The sequence below is a fragment of the Schistocerca gregaria genome, chromosome 1 (genome assembly GCF_023897955.1).
Source record: "Schistocerca gregaria isolate iqSchGreg1 chromosome 1, iqSchGreg1.2, whole genome shotgun sequence".
In the NCBI taxonomy this organism is placed as follows: Eukaryota; Metazoa; Arthropoda; class Insecta; order Orthoptera; family Acrididae; genus Schistocerca; species Schistocerca gregaria.
The window spans coordinates 400,507,793-400,527,457 of record NC_064920.1 but is presented as its reverse complement, the minus strand read 5'-3'; the positions used below and the strand labels follow the sequence as shown (position 1 = coordinate 400,527,457).

The 19,665-nt window shown below is 36.7% G+C and overlaps 1 long non-coding RNA gene across 1 annotated transcript in view; it reads right to left on the bottom strand.

The window, feature by feature from the left end:
* LOC126349173 (uncharacterized) overlaps positions 1-19,665 on the bottom strand; it is a 143,220-nt gene that overhangs the window by 25,759 nt on the left and 97,796 nt on the right. The window contains exons 6-7 of the long non-coding RNA XR_007565181.1: positions 13,257-13,330; positions 4,370-4,539 (exon numbers count right to left, since the gene is read on the bottom strand). This is a non-coding gene — a long non-coding RNA (uncharacterized LOC126349173). The remainder of the gene's footprint in view (positions 1-4,369; positions 4,540-13,256; positions 13,331-19,665) is intronic.

Genomic DNA, 19,665 nt, shown 5'->3' with positions numbered 1-19,665 from the left:
TTCGCCTGTCTCATACATTTTGCTCACCAGATGGTAGAGTTTTGTCAGGACTGGTTCTCCCAAGGCTGTCAGCAGTTCTAATGGAATGTTGTCTACTCCCGGGGCCTTGTTTCGACTCAGGTCTTTTAGTGCTCTGTCAAACTCTTCACGCAGTATCGTATCTCCCATTTCATCTTCATCTACATCCTCTTCCATTTCCATAATATTGTCCTCAAGTACATCGCCCTTGTATAGACCCTCTATATACTCCTTCCACCTGTCTGCTTTCCCTTCTTTGCTTAGAACTGGGTTTCCATCTGAGATCTTGATGTTCATACAAGTGGTTCTCTTTTCTCCAATGGTCTCTTTAATTTTCCTGTAGGCAGTATCTATCTTACCCCTAGTGAGATAAGCCTCTATATCCTTTACATTTGTCGTCTAGCCATCCCTGCTTAGCCATTTTGCACTTCCTGTCGATCTCGTTTTTGAGAAGTTTGTATTCCTTTTTGCCTGCTTCATTTACTGCATTTCTATATTTTCTCCTTTCGTCAATTAAATTCAACGAAACCCAAGGATTTGTATTAGCCCTCGTCTTTTTACCTACTTGATCATCTGCCGCTTTCAGTACTTCATCCCTCAAAGCTACCCATTCTTCTTCTACGATATTTCTTTTCCCCTGTCTTGTCAATTGCTCCCGTATGCTCTCCCTGAAACTCTGTACAACCTCTGGTTTAGTTAGTTTATTCAGGTCCCATCTCCTTAAATTCCCACCTTTTTGCAGTTTCTTCAGTTTTAATCTACAGTTCATAACCAGTAGATTGTTGCCAGTGTCCACATCCGTCCACATCTGCCCCTGGAAATGTCTTACAATTTAAAACCTGGTTCCTACATCTCTGTCTTACCATTATATAATCTACCTGATTACTTTTAGTTAAGACTCATTTTTCTTGGTAACGGGTAGAGGTATCAAGTTGAAATCTATGTCAAACACTAAGATCTACGGTCCCCTGGCGGTGTAAATCGTTTCAATCAGTAAGTCAATGAAATCAAAAGATACGGCCAATAAGTCACATATTTTGATATTCGCAAATTAACTGATCAAAACCTCTAGATTAACTACGTACATACTCGTCTGGCCTGGCGTTCTATTGGTAAAGGGCGCGTCCGGAAACCGAGAGGTCACGGCATCGAATTTCGGACAGGCCATGGATTTTTCAGTCTTCGTTGTGACCTCTAACGATGTGAGGAGTCGCCAGCAACAACATGTAGTCCGGATTCCACATTAAACTGCGGGTCCTCTGCCCTAGGTTGGACAATTGGGGTAGGTTAGGGATACGCAAGTCGACGAGGTGGCGTCCAATAGAAAGACTTGCAAAACGCAATCCAGCCACACGAAATTATTTTTATTGTGTACGCAAAGAATAATGTCTGTACGGAACTCTTAGAGCGTGGATCTTCTCGCACTTGTTCCGATATTTAAATAGTATCCTATATTTTTATTCGGTAATACACTTCCTCTCTTCAAAATCTGTTGAAAATCGTATCACAGTATACAATTCGCGGGAATATGCCGCTATTAATAAAGTAACGTAATAGTGCACAGTGCTTGCACTGAGTGTGACGAAACTCGCCCACTTGCTAGAACTGACGGTAAACAAATGGAAACACAAAGAAAATCTACATTAGTCATTCTTTTAAGCACCTTCAGTTGAAGTTTTACATGAGTCAAATTAAGGTCAACAAAGAGAATCTAGAAATGCTACTCATCAATGGAGAATGTAAGTTAGCAGAACAGCAATGGCAACTATGTTTACTTGTTTACGAAACGGATACATGAAGTGTAGTACTGTACAATTTTAAATGATACGTACAATAAAGACAGTCCTTAATTACTAATTCAAACTTACACCTGAAGACAGTGAAAGTTTTACCTGTGTTTCCATTTGTTTTACTGTTAAATGCAGCAAGTGGATGGGTTATGTAACTCCGGGTACCTTCATTGTGCGGAAGTCATTGTCAGTTTTGTGTTATGGTACACTGCCATACGTTTTGGAACAGTTCTTGATAAGAGGAAGATGTTTAGTGAATAAAAAATATAGAGAGCTACTTAAATAAGACGTACTGCTGTTTATAGCTCCATAATGAACAGTGACAAGAAATAAATCATGCCGGTTAAAATCACGTTGGCAGATAAACAATTTTTGCTTGATACATTTTTTGTTTCATTTCCTTCTAGTGGCAAAGTTATTCGGGTTGGTTAAAATAAGTAGTACATCCTGTATAGGCCTACTATGTAAATGCAGGCTTACTATACGTTAATGCCATACCACTCTTTTTCTAGAACAAATGTTTCGAAATTAATGAGAACACTATCTGCTAAATCAAGATCGTACATGTCACAGGGCACTTAGAGTGCAATGGAGAACCACATACTTGGGACACTTAGTTCTTACAGATCTTAAACGTACAGCGATGCCACTGTCCCATTCGATCACGTGGGTTGTATGCGAGAACACTAGCAGTCTGACTACAACACGCACTGCCTACTTCTTCAGATCCCCCGCCTGCAGTCTCCCTGGCACAAACCCTGATGTATGAACTTCCTGTCATCGTATCCTAACTTCAGAAAACCATCAGAGCAGTCTTGTATACTAGCCGTACCTGCCAACAAAACCATAATTTTTCTCACTACCTCATAAATTCAATATGATCCAGTATTATCAGAGGATGAAATAACAAATTATCTTCGCGACAGTGACAAACTCTTATTTTATAGTTCAAATATGCAGAAGTGTTTCGGCTTTCTCCCATCTTACAAGAAAGCGTTTTTTTCCAATTTTTTTGGAGGGGATAGATTCCATGCCATAAGAGCAGTTCTTACAAATAACCATATCAAGTGTTTTACTATGCACTGGACTCCAGAACTTTCCCCATCCACAATTTCTTTAGGTGTGGGAATACGTTAATGTCGGACCATAGCACGTCTGATGAATAGAATTAGAATTCCAGCAATTCATACTTAAACTCCTTCAGATTTTCCACTGCCAAAGAACCCTTGGTGATCGGTGCGTACTGTTGATGAGAGATAATTTAAAAAAATCTCTTTGCAATACAGGCTTCCCGTCGCATACGTTTGTTTCAATAGACTTGAGCGACATTCACCAGTTAATATTCGACGCTTTACAAGTTTAGCAAGAAGAGGGTCATAACATATCCGGCAAATGCAATCGGATTCACATTCTTTTAACGCAAGAGCAACGGTTTCCATCCACCGCTTTGAACTGTCCCATCTTTACTGAGATGTTCCATCTTGGACTTGTATTGTACTTAACATCAAACTGCAGCATTGTCTACTATTATCGATGTAATTGCGCCTCAATAACGACAAAATGTCGAACAATGGAAATGATGCTAATTTATTCTGCCTACAGTTTATCAGTTCTTCTTTCTCTCTTAACTCTTTGTCCTTCATTTCAGAAGAGATTTCGCCAGAGTTCTTTGTTTGTTTATCATGTATCTATGACACATACGCTTCCGTTTCTTATGTTTCTTCATCCATACTCCTGTCAGGGCTCTTAGTTGAATTTACCCTATTTACAGTTTTATTAGTAATGTTATTATTATTATTTTTTTAGTTCTCGTAGTCTTATTGCCGGTTTTAGTCTCAATATCAGTTTTGTCGTATGTATTACTATTTTGTGGTGTATTTCATGGAATCGGACTTTTTTAATTATGACAGGCTAGATATGAGGATTCATTAACACCAATTGCACAAAAGAAATACAAATCCTGAATTAAGCAATAAAAAATAAATCGTCGGTGTTACAGATATATGAAAGCAGTTTTATAATGTATCTCAAAAGGCTAGAGTTGTTCTCACTAGTGAATAAATGACACAATGCCTTAAATGGGTAAAAGCGTGCATTAAACAAGGTGTAAGATAGTTCTGAACGTTAATTTTTGTCCGAAGCATACTGAAGTCAATTTTATGCCAAATACATGTAAAATAACACAATACATGTCAAGTTAATATATGTACAATGTGAAGATTGACATTACTCTAAAAAATTACCACTGCTGTATCATATATATTAAAGCGTGCTAAGACTTTTTGTTTTGTTTTGTTACAGGATCAAAGAAAAATCCATGAAGTAAGAAAATTGTGAGTACTATGATTGAAATTAGGCAGTTACATTAACATATTGTAAGAAGCGACTTTTGCAAGGACTTAACGAGGCACGTTTGATATGTTCGTACAGAAGGCGGACAGAAAGTTAAACATGCAGCTACATTTGTGCTTCAATTTACAACGCTGACACAGCTCTCGAAAAACGATGCGCAAGTTAATTAATAGAAATAATAGACACCAATTACGAAAATTAAATCATACCTGAAATGAGGGATAACGGAGGGAACACAAAAGTTCTCCCACTGTTCGCAGCTGGAAAAGGATGTCTCATCTGCCGTCTGCAGCAGATGCGTCAAGTTACTGCACACCTTGTACTACCGTTGCTCCTCGACCAGTCTGTGTTGCACTCATGACTGTTTCGTAGTAACATTCTGAAACAGCACATACAAAACTTGTAATTTGACAACGAGTCATAGATGTTTACAGGACAATAGTTTAATCTTTTGCTGAGATCTCTTAAGCGGAAATGAGATTGAACCCATAAGGCTTGATGTTATAAAAAGTTATTTATGAAGAAAAAAATTCTACAATATGTTAGTGACAGTTCAGAAATACTTATAATTAAAAATAATAATCAAAATATAGCTATGTAACTCTTAATAAATAAAATTACTGTTATACTGCGTGTTTCAGAATTTTAAAAGATTTCAAAATAATCAACGAGAAATAATTCACGAATAATTCAAGTTAGATGCGCAAATTTTTAATTCGCCATGATGGAAAGAGTAGGCGTATAGCCGTAAAAAAAAATATGTATATACAGAATCTGGGCAACAGGTCCACCCCACTGTAATATGCCAAAACCACTGTAGTAAAGGACTGCTCAAGAAATAACATTTCTGTTTATGAACAGTTACATTTCCTTGGAAAGGTAATGTTGAACAGTGATTAGTAACAATGAATTACACTGTTACTCATAGATGAGTGTTTGTTCTAATACCGATACATTAGAAGTTAAAATTCATCAGCTTTTTACAGAAACGTTATTATGCTATTCAAATCTTACGGCGCAATGCTTCACTAAATAGTCTCGGTTACTGATACTCCCTTGCAAAAATTTATTATTCTATATTTCATTACTAAAGCAAGTTTTAGCTATATGGCAGACAAGTGGCATTTTAGAAACTAAATATGTAGCAAGTGTTTTCTTGGAATGTCATGCTGTGACGAGTAATTAGTGATGCATTGCATAATTTTATAGATTTGTGATAATATTCCTTTTATGTTAAGAACGCACGTTTCACTCTTTTATTTATCACTACAGTTTATTTGACAGATCACCACCCAACTTCCTGTTGAGTCAGTGTTAACCGGTAGAACATTAATTAAAATTGATGAAGGAGCAAATTTTTTATCAGAGAATTCGGTTAATAATCAGTAAAATGGAATAAGTGGATCCTGTTCGAGACTTAGCGTATGAAATGAAACTTGTTACATACAGATTGACAATAACAGTCAGCTGAAATTATTTAATGCTTCTTCAAGAAAACACGAGGCATGTCTTTATATGAGTATTACCATGTGTACATCCACACTCGCCACAGAAAAGTAATGTACTGCAGCAATACAGCGGAATCACCTGAGTGAATAAGTAAATAGTATCTTTTATAAGCCAGTAAATGATACTATTCGTAAATAATTAATACTGGGCTTTTTTAACTTTGAAAGGGGAAGTGCAAAATAATATTGTCGAAATAAAATATATCAAATGTCTGTAGCCTTTTTCGTGGACGACTATGAATATACGGCATATGTCAACGATAAAATCTTAGGTAGAACAATAAGGGAAGGGCGGGCGTTTAGCGTATCTCAAAGCGCTAATTGTCATCTCCAAGACAACGGTATTCGGGTAGAAAAGTCGAGAACCTGTTAATAGTAGACAGGGGTTTATCGCAAAGATAGGGTAAAATGAATATGTAAATCTGTTGCAGCAACATTAAAACTGTGTATGCCAACAACCTACTGAGGCGTCTGCCATACCTACGTCACATAAAAATGAATGGTATAAACGAGAGAAAACCAAGAATTCCTAATTTACTTTGTAACACCCAACTACCAGAATCATGTGTCGCAGAGGGTAAAATCTAGATGCTGTTGACGGCGGTTTTTGTCTGCATTTAATAATACCCTAACAGAATAGTCGGAAAAATATTATAGAAATAAATTTTTAACTTCCTGTTGCCAAGGGAACTTTAATGAAAACATAGTATTTGCATGTCACTGATCGAATGTTCATGTTGCTGCACTGTGGTATGACCGATAAGTTTACTGTATGCTGAATTCATAGAGAACTGAAAAGTAGTTGATATTCGTATGTAGTGATGAAATCGTTAGTATCTAGAAACCGTGAAGGAATTCAAATTCTTCGTTGCTAGCTTATGATAGTCAAGACAATGTGTAAGTTCCAGCAGCAGCTTTTAAGCTTACTTTACAGTCACTGGCTATCTTTATAGAGTACAAATATCTGGTGCGAGCGTAATGATTATACCAGAGGCCAACGTGAAACAGAAATATTCACGTGACACTGGTATAACAAACTTGATTACATTTTGTGCTAAGATATAGGGTTCAGTATTTACTCTGTTTCCATACATTTGCTCATTATTAACTGCATGGTACTGAGTTCGTGCTACAGTTGCAATTAAAAATTCGTCAGAGGAAAGAAAAGTCACTTTTGACAGTTAAGTACCGTAATGGCCGTTGTCATAATAGTCAGCGGTGCTTCATATGGTGATTAACATCGAGACACAATCCACTGAAGGCATGAAATAATGCGGTGTATGGCCATACAATTAAAAGGGCTACAAAAACTCCATACTATGGCAGTTCGCTACGTGTCAGTCTGTTCAAGGTAACACATTTCGAGCAATTTTTACCTACAGATCAACATTACGAGAACATATGAGACATTATATTACGTTGTATATTATGTTATATTATGTGTCAGTATATATGAGTCATTACCTGCGAATTAAATACATGTCGAAATTATTGTGCCCATTTTAAAGTAGTTACTACAGGAATCTGTAGCGCCAGCACCAATGATCTGTTGAATGAGTGAGTGAGATTATTAATTTGGTTTAGAATGAATGAATTTTAAATATATGAAAATGTGAAGAATTTTGTCCTTCAAAACATTTAAAAGTGCTATGAATCGAAAATTTGCTGAGCTTCATAGATCCAGATTTACGTTTTCCGGGTTGTTTCACTTTGGCGCAACACGAAGTCATTTCGCTGCACCGTCGCAGCATGTTTTATAAAAAGAGAGATGCAACAATGCGATAAAGCGTAGTACAAAACCTAAAAATAAAGCTGCCTATCCATTCATTTCCTATTACGAAAAAAGTTGCGGCGTTGCTGTTCTGACACCTGTCTAAACAAAGAAAGTGGTCTGCCATTTACCTCTTAAAAACTTTAAGCTAAGTCCATTGCAGGTATCGAAAACAAATCAATAATATACCTACGAAATCCGTGTAGGAAACACACGATACTTTTGAGTGGAATCTATCTGTGTTAGTAGTGTGATTACGTTTGAAATCTGCAGCGCTGCTCTGAATGGCGAGTGATGTAAAGAAAGGTTTCCAACAGTACGATTAATTTTAAATGGATTATTCAGTTCAAAAGTGTAAAAGATAGTCGCAGTACCGTTATTACAAGTACATAGCATACTAAACATTAATATTTGCATCCATATACAGAGAATGTACGTGGGAAAGTTGGGAAAGAGCGCTGCCATCTTGCGCGTATCTCGAGCAAGGCACGCGCCTGCGAGAAATGGTTTTGCGTGTCGTATCGAGGAACACAAAATTGACGAACACAAAACTGTTTCGAAAGACTGGTAATTAATATGATGCAGTTACAGTTTCTGTAGTGAAATAAATTAATGAGACTGCATACCTGACGCTATTTCACTTTGGCTCTCGTAAGTGACCGTCGTGTCTGCACGAAAGATGAGGAAATAAAATTGCAGACTAAGCTAGGCACTTTTTTCTTTCAGAAATTCTTTTCTTCTTTTAAAAAATTCTAGCATAAATTTTCCTATACTTTTGAGGAACATTTTTATACATTTACACGAGATTTAATTTTTAAACGGTATTCTCAGAGTACTAAAAACATTTTTGAGTTATGCTTGAAAGATTTTTCGACGCGATAGCTTCAATCGTTGCCAATATTCCAATTTTATAGTTTGGAATTTTGTTCCAAAATGATGTGAAACATGAATATGTAGACGTACTATGACTTAACAGTATTTTTTCCCTCTTCATTTTTATTAGCGTATATACTATTATTAAGATGCTGTGTTACGTTTTCTTGAGATAAGAATAATCTGCAAGTAGAAGGGTTTCTGAGATCCTTTTAGGCAGAGCCCTATAATGACTGAACTGTTTTCGCTGATTCCGTCATCTCGTTATCGAACATCTGTAGAAACGAACAAGTAGTAACACATCAGCCAGAAAATTTACTTTCGAATAAAACTCTGTATTTCCGTGCACGTGAGTCTGTTATATCACAAATATTAACTCCAGTCAACACGTAAAACATGGAGGTTCGTTTGTGGGATCGTCACAACCACGGTCGATGGCCACTCTTCCTTTACACGCCTTGTATATGGGAACTCACAGAATTAAAGCAGCATTGCAGAACGGTCCACAAAGAAGAAATTGTACTTGTTATTGTTACTTATCAAAAACGCTCATTCTAACAGTGTGCAAATACTCGAAGTGAGCTCCATTCTATCGGAACTGTTAACGGTCTTGTCAGAACAACATCGCAGAAACACCCGTTCCCATGGCAGCAAAATCCTCTCTGTCCCACTCCATCATTGAGCCACTTTCTCGGAGACCTTCCCAGAAGCAGAAACCCGCCTCCGGTACAAGCTCCCGCATCATGTTAGAGAACTGAGTAACATCTCCAGCTTCAGAATACCGTTAATGACATGTCTTCTAAAGCGACAATGACGATTGCCATTCTCACTGTACGCCCTCGTTACCTCTGTACATCACTTCTTCAAAACCAGAGCTCCATTTTCCAGTATTCGTACTGGTGCAGTGTCCTTAAATTTCTTTTCCCCAGAACTCGCTATATCAGAAAAACATGTATTTTGTGTATCTACACATTCTTTTTATATCTGTCACGATCGCTACTGTTATTACTGTCATTATTACTAACATTAATGGCAGCAGTATTAGTAGAAGCAATGCCAGCATTCACTCTGTTAGTTCATAATCAACATTATATATTGACACTGTCCTCAGCGGCATTAAAATTATGTTAACACTACTTTTCATATTAAAACTGTTATTTCTTATGTAACTATGTTGTATGTGTGAAACCCTGGTTCCATGTAAGAGAGAGTCTGATGACCCTAATCAGATTAGGTTAAATAAATAAATACGAAAGTCGTATGTATGCGCAAAACGTCACTGCTTAAATGTTGAAATGGTAGATGCATAGTTATTTCTGGTCCACTCATAATGAACTATGCAAATTGTAAATATTTCTGAAAATACATGGATGTAGGAATAAGTTTGAAGAAAATAAAAACTAAAGTTACAGATAAAAAAAATAAAAAAAATAAAAAATAAAAAATAAGAAAATGTTAAACGAGAAAATAGGACATTATTTTTGTATTTTAAACAGTTAAATTATACAGCTTAGTTATTAGACTATAATCTTTTCCCGACTGCATGAAAAATTTTGTCATCAAGCAATTAAGTAAATATGAGACTGAGACGGAAAGTTTCCATAATTATGTACAGCATGTCAATTAGATTAGAAAAATTATTCGTCCTCATCCTTCGCATTACGTTACCCAGGTATTATGAGCTAGATTCGTTTGGAATTTTGCTGTTACATGTTTATCACATCTTCAAGATTCCACTGTTGCTCTGGATGCCAGCATTAGCGTAGAACTCTAAAATTTCTGTTGTAGTAAGCAAGCGCTAAGAAATGGAAATATCGTTTTATCGAACGATTTCGAAAAATTGTTTATCCTTCAAAGAAGTCTACTACCAAGTAAAAGAAATTATAGTTAAGTGACACCACACGCTAACAGTCTACGTTCACCACCATTTACTGTTGAATCCAAGTTAGAAATACATTCTTCGTGGCCGAAAGGCAACTAACTGTGAGCATCTCAGCAATTCATATATTCGGATTTGTGAGAAGAAAGGTAAGGATATAAGCTGAAAAAAATATATGGAGATCATTAAATGGTGAATATAGTCTTACACTTGGGTAAGGTAGAATTTAATAACACGTCAATCGCAGAAAAAGTGAGACTACATCCGTTAATATTGTGTGAGAAACATATACGTCTTAATGCAATGGAAAACATTAGTTATTAATTTTATTAAGAAACTAGTTTGGATTAAAGAAGTTAATGAGTATAGTGAGTCTCTATAAATCTGTTGGATGTTACCGAGACCTATATTTCTAACCCATTCAATATTTATTCGTTCATTTGCCTTCATGTTTATTAGATTCTTCTGTTCCTTCTTTCCTTCATTTTGTGTTAAACTTGATTGGTGTGGTAACGTCATATCAACATTTTCGTGAACCTTTTTTTTCCGAGCATTGGTGTTAAGGGATGACAAAAGTTTCAAAATTTTGTGTTACTTGTTTGTACCAAAGTGACCGTTCCTTCCGCAAACCGTCTCTGTGGATGACGTGGGTTAATCTAGGTTCTTCCCACTTTTCAAGATATCTGTAAAAAGTGAGGCGCATTCGGATAACGGTGTCAACTGAAAGTTCTCGTTTCTGCTGTCGGAAGTGTTATAAGAGAAAAACAGAGACCGAAAAATTTCTGACGAAACTGAGTAACAGAGAGACAACTATGTCCACGTGGAAAACTGCATGTTGCATCATTTTTAGTGGTTTTTATCTAGTATGAGAAACTAAACGTCGTGAAGTATTGTCAGAATTTAGTTACTTTCATTCAATTAATTACGTTTGCTCTACGGCACCTTCACGGTGTCAACAACGCAAAAAATCCTTTATGACCTGAATACGTCTTCTGAACAGAATTCCAGATTTCTAAATTTCAGTTATTATTTGCCACACAAATATTCAAAATGATATCAAGATAGTTGAACTTACGAAGGAATGAATATTTTGGCAGAGAATGTGAAGTACATATACGTTTGAGTCGCTAGGGAGCATGGCCGTTAGCAGGGACTTTTAGCCTGAAAATACGAGTACATACTTCTCTGCAGCCAAGTACAAGACGAAAAAGTGGCGGGAAATTTAGCAGTAGAGAATTTGTAGAGAATTTAGGCTTAGACGGGATGTTAACTGATTTAATTTCAGCCGTTAAGTAGATATAAGTAAATCAAACAGCATTAATTCTTTGACTGAAGTATTAGCGAGGAAGGGATGAGTAGTCCAGATATTGATGAAAAGTGAAGCTGCACATTTGGTAAAGACAACGATGCAGACATGTGAGTCTGCGTAAGAGCAGAAACGTGCCAATAGCACTGTATGCGTCTAAAAAATCTTATTCGGAATATAAGTTCAGAGCCACGGATTCATCGTATATTAGTTAAGACAAGGAAACGGTATTGTCAGCGAAATTCTTGGTATCGCTCATGTAAGACCGCTGTCATATAATAGTAATGAATGCTCTCCAGAGTAAAAGCACTCAGTGTTTCTGGCTGCATTCTTATTTTAATGGCTCCTGATAGACGTAAGAAATATTAATTTTGTATACTTACTGAATTTTTTCTGTTATCATCATTGTTGTTTGTTTACAGTTTTCCTATCTGTAATTATTTCTAATAACTTTTTTGAGAAGAAAGTGTGTAATATTTATCTGATGTCTGATTTATAAGAGAAGGAAAAAAGGAAGGAAGTGTAAAAGCTTTGCCACAAAATGACAAAAACTGTTGCAGATGAAATAGGAAATGAAATGTGATATACATGGCTTAATTGTAAAGAATGAAACACAAATTCGAAGAGAAAGCTTAAAACTATAATATGTAGCGAATATTAAAATGAAAATTTACGTGAATCCAATATGTTTTGTGTATGCTTTTCGCTAAGACAAAACTTCAGTGTGACCCATTTCTATCGTGTGTATACATATTTCTGTAACGCTGACAGTAATCGTGAATAATTATTGCTACGATAAAAGTAGCTACATTTCATTCGTAACTATAACGATATTGGCGACCTAGGCGGCAAACGTCTAGAGAAGAACTTGAGTACCGGCATACATCTTACGTCCTAGTTAACAGCATAGGAAATCGTTCACATTACATCTTGTACAGACTTTTTCTGAAGATAAAAATACGAAAGATCGTATTGGTAATACCGTGTAATTGGTTGAATTAACGAAGAAAAACACTTAAATAATAGTGTCATTATTATTATTAGATTAAGTTATGTGGTTTTCAATTCTAGCAAAAACGGTAACATGAAAGATACTACTCTGGCAAGCAGAAACAAGCAGGAAACAGCGCCGAAGTAAAAAGTCGAGAAACATTTTAATATCAACCAATGACATCAGAAGCGACCAGTCGTAGATGTTATATCATTGTAAGATTATCCCTAGGTGAATAAATAGATAAATTAATTAATCATATTTTTGCGCTATAGTTCTGTCAGCATCTCGGAGAATGAAAAAAGGGGAAAGATTTTTTAAAAATAAACTTTAAGAAGCTGGAAATGACATACTGAGCGGAGTGTGAAAAACTTTTAAGGAAGGAGAAGAACGAACACTGGTTAAAATCAACTTTTGTAATCAGTCAATTTAATCCCAAATGGTTATGTACGAAAACAATAACGAATTGAACAAAATGGAATATGTGCCGAAATTAAATGGGAGTCGATTTGGCGGAATGCTGTCATTCCAAAAGGAAAAACGTCTTAAGGGGCATGTGGATTAAGCTCTTGTACACAGTCACAGTGGACAAACTGCGTATTCTTGAGAACTGAATATTTACAAAATCTCTGTCACAATAGTGACTAAGTCAAAGGTAAAATATTCAGTACAGGATAACGTTACGACTAATGATCAGCTGTGTGGCCAGTACAATATTGTGTGGCTCAAATTAAAACTAAAACAAGTAAAACGCTGCATACTGCTTACCTTCATAGCTGGTCATCAAAATATGCTGACGGGAGCCATCCAGCCTCAGCACTATGCCCGGAGACAGTACGAGGCTACAAAAACAAACAAAAAAAGTTATGTTATCTGAGCGATCTTCACATAAGTGAAAAATCATTTTTTTCTGTGATCTGTGGTTTATCACTCAGTGACTTACATGCCACTCTGCGGAAATTTTATTGTGTTGTAGTTGAATAATCTATAATCAATTGTAAAGGTCTAACTATTGCAACTGAATGTTGTTGAGAACTTTTTCGGAATTTAAACTGCACATTATGAAAGATCTTGAGGAAAACTATCTAATGATACATAACCACCATGGATTCAGAAAATATCGTTCAACAAGCTCTTTATTCACACTTGAGAATAAGTGACAAGAGATCTCAAGCTGATTATATATTTCTAGATTTCGAGAAGACATCGTTCCCCGCAAGCGATACTAATAAAACTTCGTGCCTATGGAGTATCGTCCCAGTTGTTCGATTGGATTCGTGATTTCTTATCAGAAAGATCACGTCTCATAGTAACTGTCAGCATCTCAGAGAATGAAAAAAGGGGAAAGATTTTTCAAAAATAAACTTTAAGGAGCTGGAAATGACATACTGAGCGGAGTGTGAAAAACTTTTAAGGAAAGAGAAGGAAGTCATCTAATGAAACCGAAGTGATATATGATGTTCCCCAAGGGAGTGTTATAGGTTTCGCTGCTTTTCTTATTCTCTGTAAGTTCCTTAAAAAATGTCTTGAGCAGCTCTCTTAGATTGTTTCAGGTGATGGCATCTAACAATCCAACAAAGTCATCAGAAGATGAAAACGAATTGCAAATTGATTTAGAACAGGTACATGCATTATGCGAAAAGTGATCTCTGACACTAAATAATAAAAATGTGAGGTCTTCCAAATGAGTACTAAAATGTGTTATATTTCGGTTATACGATAAATACCATAAATTAAAAGTCATTGATTCATGTAACTACCTAGTGTCAAATGAAACATAAAATTTACTCTTGCCGATCACAAAAAATTTATTTCCTCGATGTGTTTCAGAGGTTTAAACCTCCATCTACGGGTGGATTTATATGGATTAAGTCGACATGTGGGTTTTGTGTTACGACCTTGGGGTAATCTCTGGCAGCGTCTAGTAGAACATGACAAAAACAAGAAGACAACAAAAATAATGTTTCTTTATAGGGCTCATGAGTTTTGTGGAGGTTTTTGATTGAAAGAATGAGCAAAAATGTAAATGTAAAAGTAAAAATAGCTCAAATTGTCACAAGCTCCTTTTCTTGTCACATAAACTATCACAGATGATAAACATTGGTGGAAGCAAAGATGGCGTCTAGACTCTAGTAAGTTCAAAGAATATACAATAAAACAAAGATACTATTTTGAAACAAGAGTCAAACCATTGTAGTCATATTAGATTGCATAGATAAACAGAAATATAAGTTTAAAAATCTCTAGTCGTCAGGTTTAGCATAACTTAATACTTTGTGCACCTTTACTTATCAGGATGGCCTGTTACAAATATTAAGGGTGAAGAGCATATGAGATAGTCATTTTGCCAACAGTGGCAACATTATGTCTCTAACAACTTACTTATTATTTGATATTATACTGGCAATGAGAGAGAGAGAGAGAGAGAGAGAGAGAGAGAGAGAGAGGAAGGAAGGAACGGAGAGAGATAGAGGGCGAAAGTAAAGAGAGAAAGAGAGCTCAGTTGTGATTACCGCGGATTTATGGCTTGTTAAGAATCCATCTATTACATACTATATCTAAGGAAAGACTGAGAGAGTTCACAGTTGTGACTCTGCCAGACCTGTTGGTAGTTAAGCTTATACCTGTATCTAAGCAACGGTTGAAGTGACACATGGATTGTGAATTATATAGACACGGATAAACGTAGAACGAAATATTGGTGTGTGGATATATTTATTGGGTTTTGAGAGCCATGTCAGTCAATTATTAATTCAGAAACTATCATAGAAAAACGCAAATAATTAACAAATTCTTGATAAATACGAAGGGGATGAGAGAAGCAATTTGCTTGTGTCTGTATGTGAGTTATTGTCATTTGTGATGGACTCAAGTAGGTTTCTTTCGTGTTTGTAGAATTTCAAGGACGTACAGCTTTTGCCTATTTGGTTGGGTATATAGAATGCTTAACGGTACTTGCGTTATTAACATGGTGCTTAGTTGCATGCAGGAGAGGCGGCCACTGCTGATGCCCTAATCTCAAAGCATCTACCCGACTTACATACGTACGTCCCGTAGAAACAGTCACAACGACTGGTAACTGTAAACCTGATGTTTCATTCGATGTTAGTAAGTCACAGTGAAACCTAACTAAAAATGTTCGTATTTAAAGTAAATATTGATGAACTCCAAATACAAACAATTTATATTGAAAACATAACACAGAAAATGTTGTGTGGTAGGTGAACCATAGACTGCAATTTATTTTAGTTTTTTGGCAGAATACTTAAAAGATGCAAGAAATCTACCAGACTGCCTACACTATGCTCGTCCGTCTTCTTCTGGTATACTGCACAGCTACGTGGGATTCTTCTCAGATAGGACCGACGGAGGACACCGAGAAACTCCAAAGAAAGGCATCTCGGTTTTCATTATCACGAAATAGAGGAAGGAGTGTCACGGATATGTTATACGAATTTGGGTGGTAATCATTAAAACAAAGGTGTTTTTCGCTACGGTGAGATTTTTTCACGTAATTTCAATCACCAGTTTTCTCCTCCAAAAGCTGAAATATTTTGTTCATTTCCACAAGTAAGTTTTAGATTCGCCGACCTTCCCCTGATTCCCTGATATAGTTAAGATGGTTTCCTGGACTGTCCTGGCCCGTGTCTTCATCGTCCTCTTTCAATATGAGCTGGTGCTGTATCTGTAAAGGACATGTCAAGGGCTTAACATTATGCGTTCTGTGGAAAAAAATAATCTCCCTTTCCTTCCTTTCTTCCCTTCTTCTTAAATAGAAGCCGACATGAGGTGAATACTGGCCGATTTTTCTCCATCTGACAGTGATATATGTCGTCTGACCGTACACGCTTTACTGTGGAACAACGATAATGATCTTCATACTTACTACAACATACTAGAAAATGACTCATAAATGTATTGCAATAGTCGCGCAAAGGTCGTCGAAAAGAAAGAGGAATGCAAAACTGTTTGACACTGTTATGTTATCGATATATCTGTAGCAACGTATGCAGTATTTAGCAATGATCTTAAGAAAAAAGTGTCAATAATTCTTCGCTTCAGTTTTAATGTATCGCATCTCGCGGTTGACACAGTACCGATACTGCCTGCGGAACAAGTCATCTTCAACTCGTTGTTAGTGTACTGAAGTTGAAATACAGCACATTTTAAAAACTAGCAATTAGTTATTTAAAATTATGGAGTCGTTCCACTGTGTATTTTTCCATGTGATTGTCTGGGCAGATATGACGAGAACTAAACCACTCCAGCATTTTATCAGGCAACTAAAAGAGTAACGTTTTTAGATTTTAATGTAAGTATGGTAAATACAATTGCTTTGTGATGTTGTTTACTTATGACCCATAGCTAATTTGGAATGAGTGACCCACCAATCTTCAGATAGTCGCAACATGCATTTTATACGTTTCAGCAAAAAAAGCTTTGACTGGTAAGTTCCTCTAAGACAGATGTCTACTTCCTATTTGAAACAGTGAAATGACTCTCTGTTGTGATCCATCAGCTGTTGTGTAAGGCACATGTGTAAAAATATATTTTTTGACCATGTGAAGATAATTAGTTACCCAAAAGACTGTTGTTATGGATTGAAAATAACTAACGACAAAAATAGGCTATATTTATTATAGTAACATGTTAACCTGCATTCTATTTTCAAGGAGATAAGAGTACATCAGCTGTGGATAAAAATAATAATGAAGTGACAACCGTTGCTGCATTTATAGCTGCAAAACTGAACGAACACAATAACTGATTCTGCAGGAAAGAAGACAGAACGAATTGTGTTTATTTTCTCAGCGACAGTAAATGATGTCCTATTATGAAGTATACAATCATCATACATTTAAACTGTGTGTCCGTCCAACAGTTTTAGTGAGAATGACTTAACTCGTTCTTCTGACGACATACAGCTATTCTATTTATCGACAGCTACATTCCTCACAAATCATTAAGTCTGTTGCCCTAATAAAACGTAATGATGATTGGAGTTTAATATACCGCCAACGACCAGCTGTCTGGAAAGTCTGATCTAAATTTATTCCACCATCCCTAGTGAATGGGAACCAGTGGCTTAATCCGTGCACCACATTTCCCGGATGTGTTGGTCCACTAAAACACGATATGACATGCAGTTATGAAACACACAGCGGACATATTTAAAAGTGATACACTATGAAAGTCCATCACGTATTCTATAGATTTGAGGTTCATTTTCAACAGAGGAAGAATAGTAACAAATAAACAACAATGTTGAATTCAGGGTGTAATGAAAATTTTAGTTTAGCGATGCATTTAAAATGGAGCATAATTCTGCTGGTGAGGGTACGAACCAGTTCGACAGGTAAATGTGCTCATTGTCCGAGGAGTATACTTTGCAGCTCCTAAGCAGTCATGGAGGTCCAATGTTAGCTAAGATTCGACGGAAAGAACCCAACCAGAACTGAGCTCTACACACTTTCTCGGTCATCCTACGGACTGTGTTCTGCTCGATCCACTGGCCGTGAACGAGTGTTTTGTATGAATCGGAAGTGTTGTGATGGAGAACAATTTCTCCTCCACCAATTTGCAGCAAACATCCAACATGATGAACCAAGATGTTAATCCTGGACCTAGAAGCTTCGGTAAAGAGGCATCACTGAAATTGTGCAATGTGCAGTTCATTGTATATGCTCTCTTCATCATCACCATCACTACCTAGAGCAAGTCTCCACATGTAGCCATCCATGCACTCCTGTCATTTGCTACTCTCTTCGTTTCCTCAAAATTGCTTCCTATTCTTATACTATCCACTGTCTGGTATTTTCCGCGTCCTCTTCTTCTTCTGCCATTCACTCTTCCCTCCACTGCATCCATCAGCAAAAAATCGTTTCTCATCTAATGTCCATGACAACTGCGTTTCCTCTTCCTGATCTCCTTTAAAATTTCACTCTCTCCCCCACTCTTCTCAGCAATTTCTCATTTCTGACTTTCTCTACCCATTTTATCCCTTCCATTTTCCTCCAAATCCACATCTCAAACGCTTTATCCTTCTTTTTCCTCTTTCCTCAGTGTCCATGTCTTAGCTCCATATAATGCGAAGCTTCATTTATAGCACTTCGCCAGTCTCTTCCTGAGATCCCTGTCCATGCGTCCAAATAGAAGTTACCTCCCCTTATTAAATGGATCCTTGCCTGTTGCTATACGTGTTTTGACCTCCTAATTACATCTCATATTGGCTGTAATAATGCTTCCCAGATATTTTAAGCACCAACTTGTTCCATATCTCCTTGTTCTAACTTTATATTTGTTCTTACTTATCTTGCACTTATCACAATACATTTTGTGTTTTTCTTATTTATTCTCATTGTGAATTTATTACAGAACCCTATCATTTGGGTCATAGTTTTCTTCGCTTTCTGCCAGAAACACCAAAACCATACGCAAATAGAATACATTTTATCCTCCTACCACCAACCTTCGTTTCAAACATTTCTGAATAATATGCTCCAAATATGTGGTAAACAGTATTGGGAGGGAGGAGGGGGGGACGGGAGGGACAACAGCCGTGTCTCACTCCCCTTCTAAATGTGCTTACCTCCGTCATCCCAGTACCAGTCTGTACTCGTATTTTCTGTTTAAAGAGTAGGTTCTTAGTTAAACCTCTACCCCTCCAGTCGTTACCATTCTTCCTTAGAATGTCCATTAATTTATTCCACATACTCTATCAAAGACTTTCTCCAAGGAAAGGAAAATACGAAATGATGTATAAATTATTTGCTGACCTAGTCTTTGAAGTAAAGAAAGACAAGAGTGGGAACAGAAAGATTGTACTATGGTTCACAAACTGGAGGAAATGTTGGAAAGGTGGCGAGAATATGTAGAGAGCCTGTATAAGGCAGATCATTAGAAGAGGAGGCGGGTTCAGAAGAGTATAAAGTATGCTGCATCCTAAAAGGAGAAGCAGAGAGGGCTGTAACAGAAATTAAGAATCACAAAGCAAGTGGAACTGATGGATTACCAGCGGAGTTGTTAAGAACCCTGGGAATTGTGGTGTGAAGAACTAACTTAGCTATGTAATAAGATACATGAAAAACGTGAATGGACGGATGACTATTTTTCGGGAATAACGATACGGATTGAGATGAAAAGCAGTGCCAAGAAATGTGACGATTTTAGAACCATA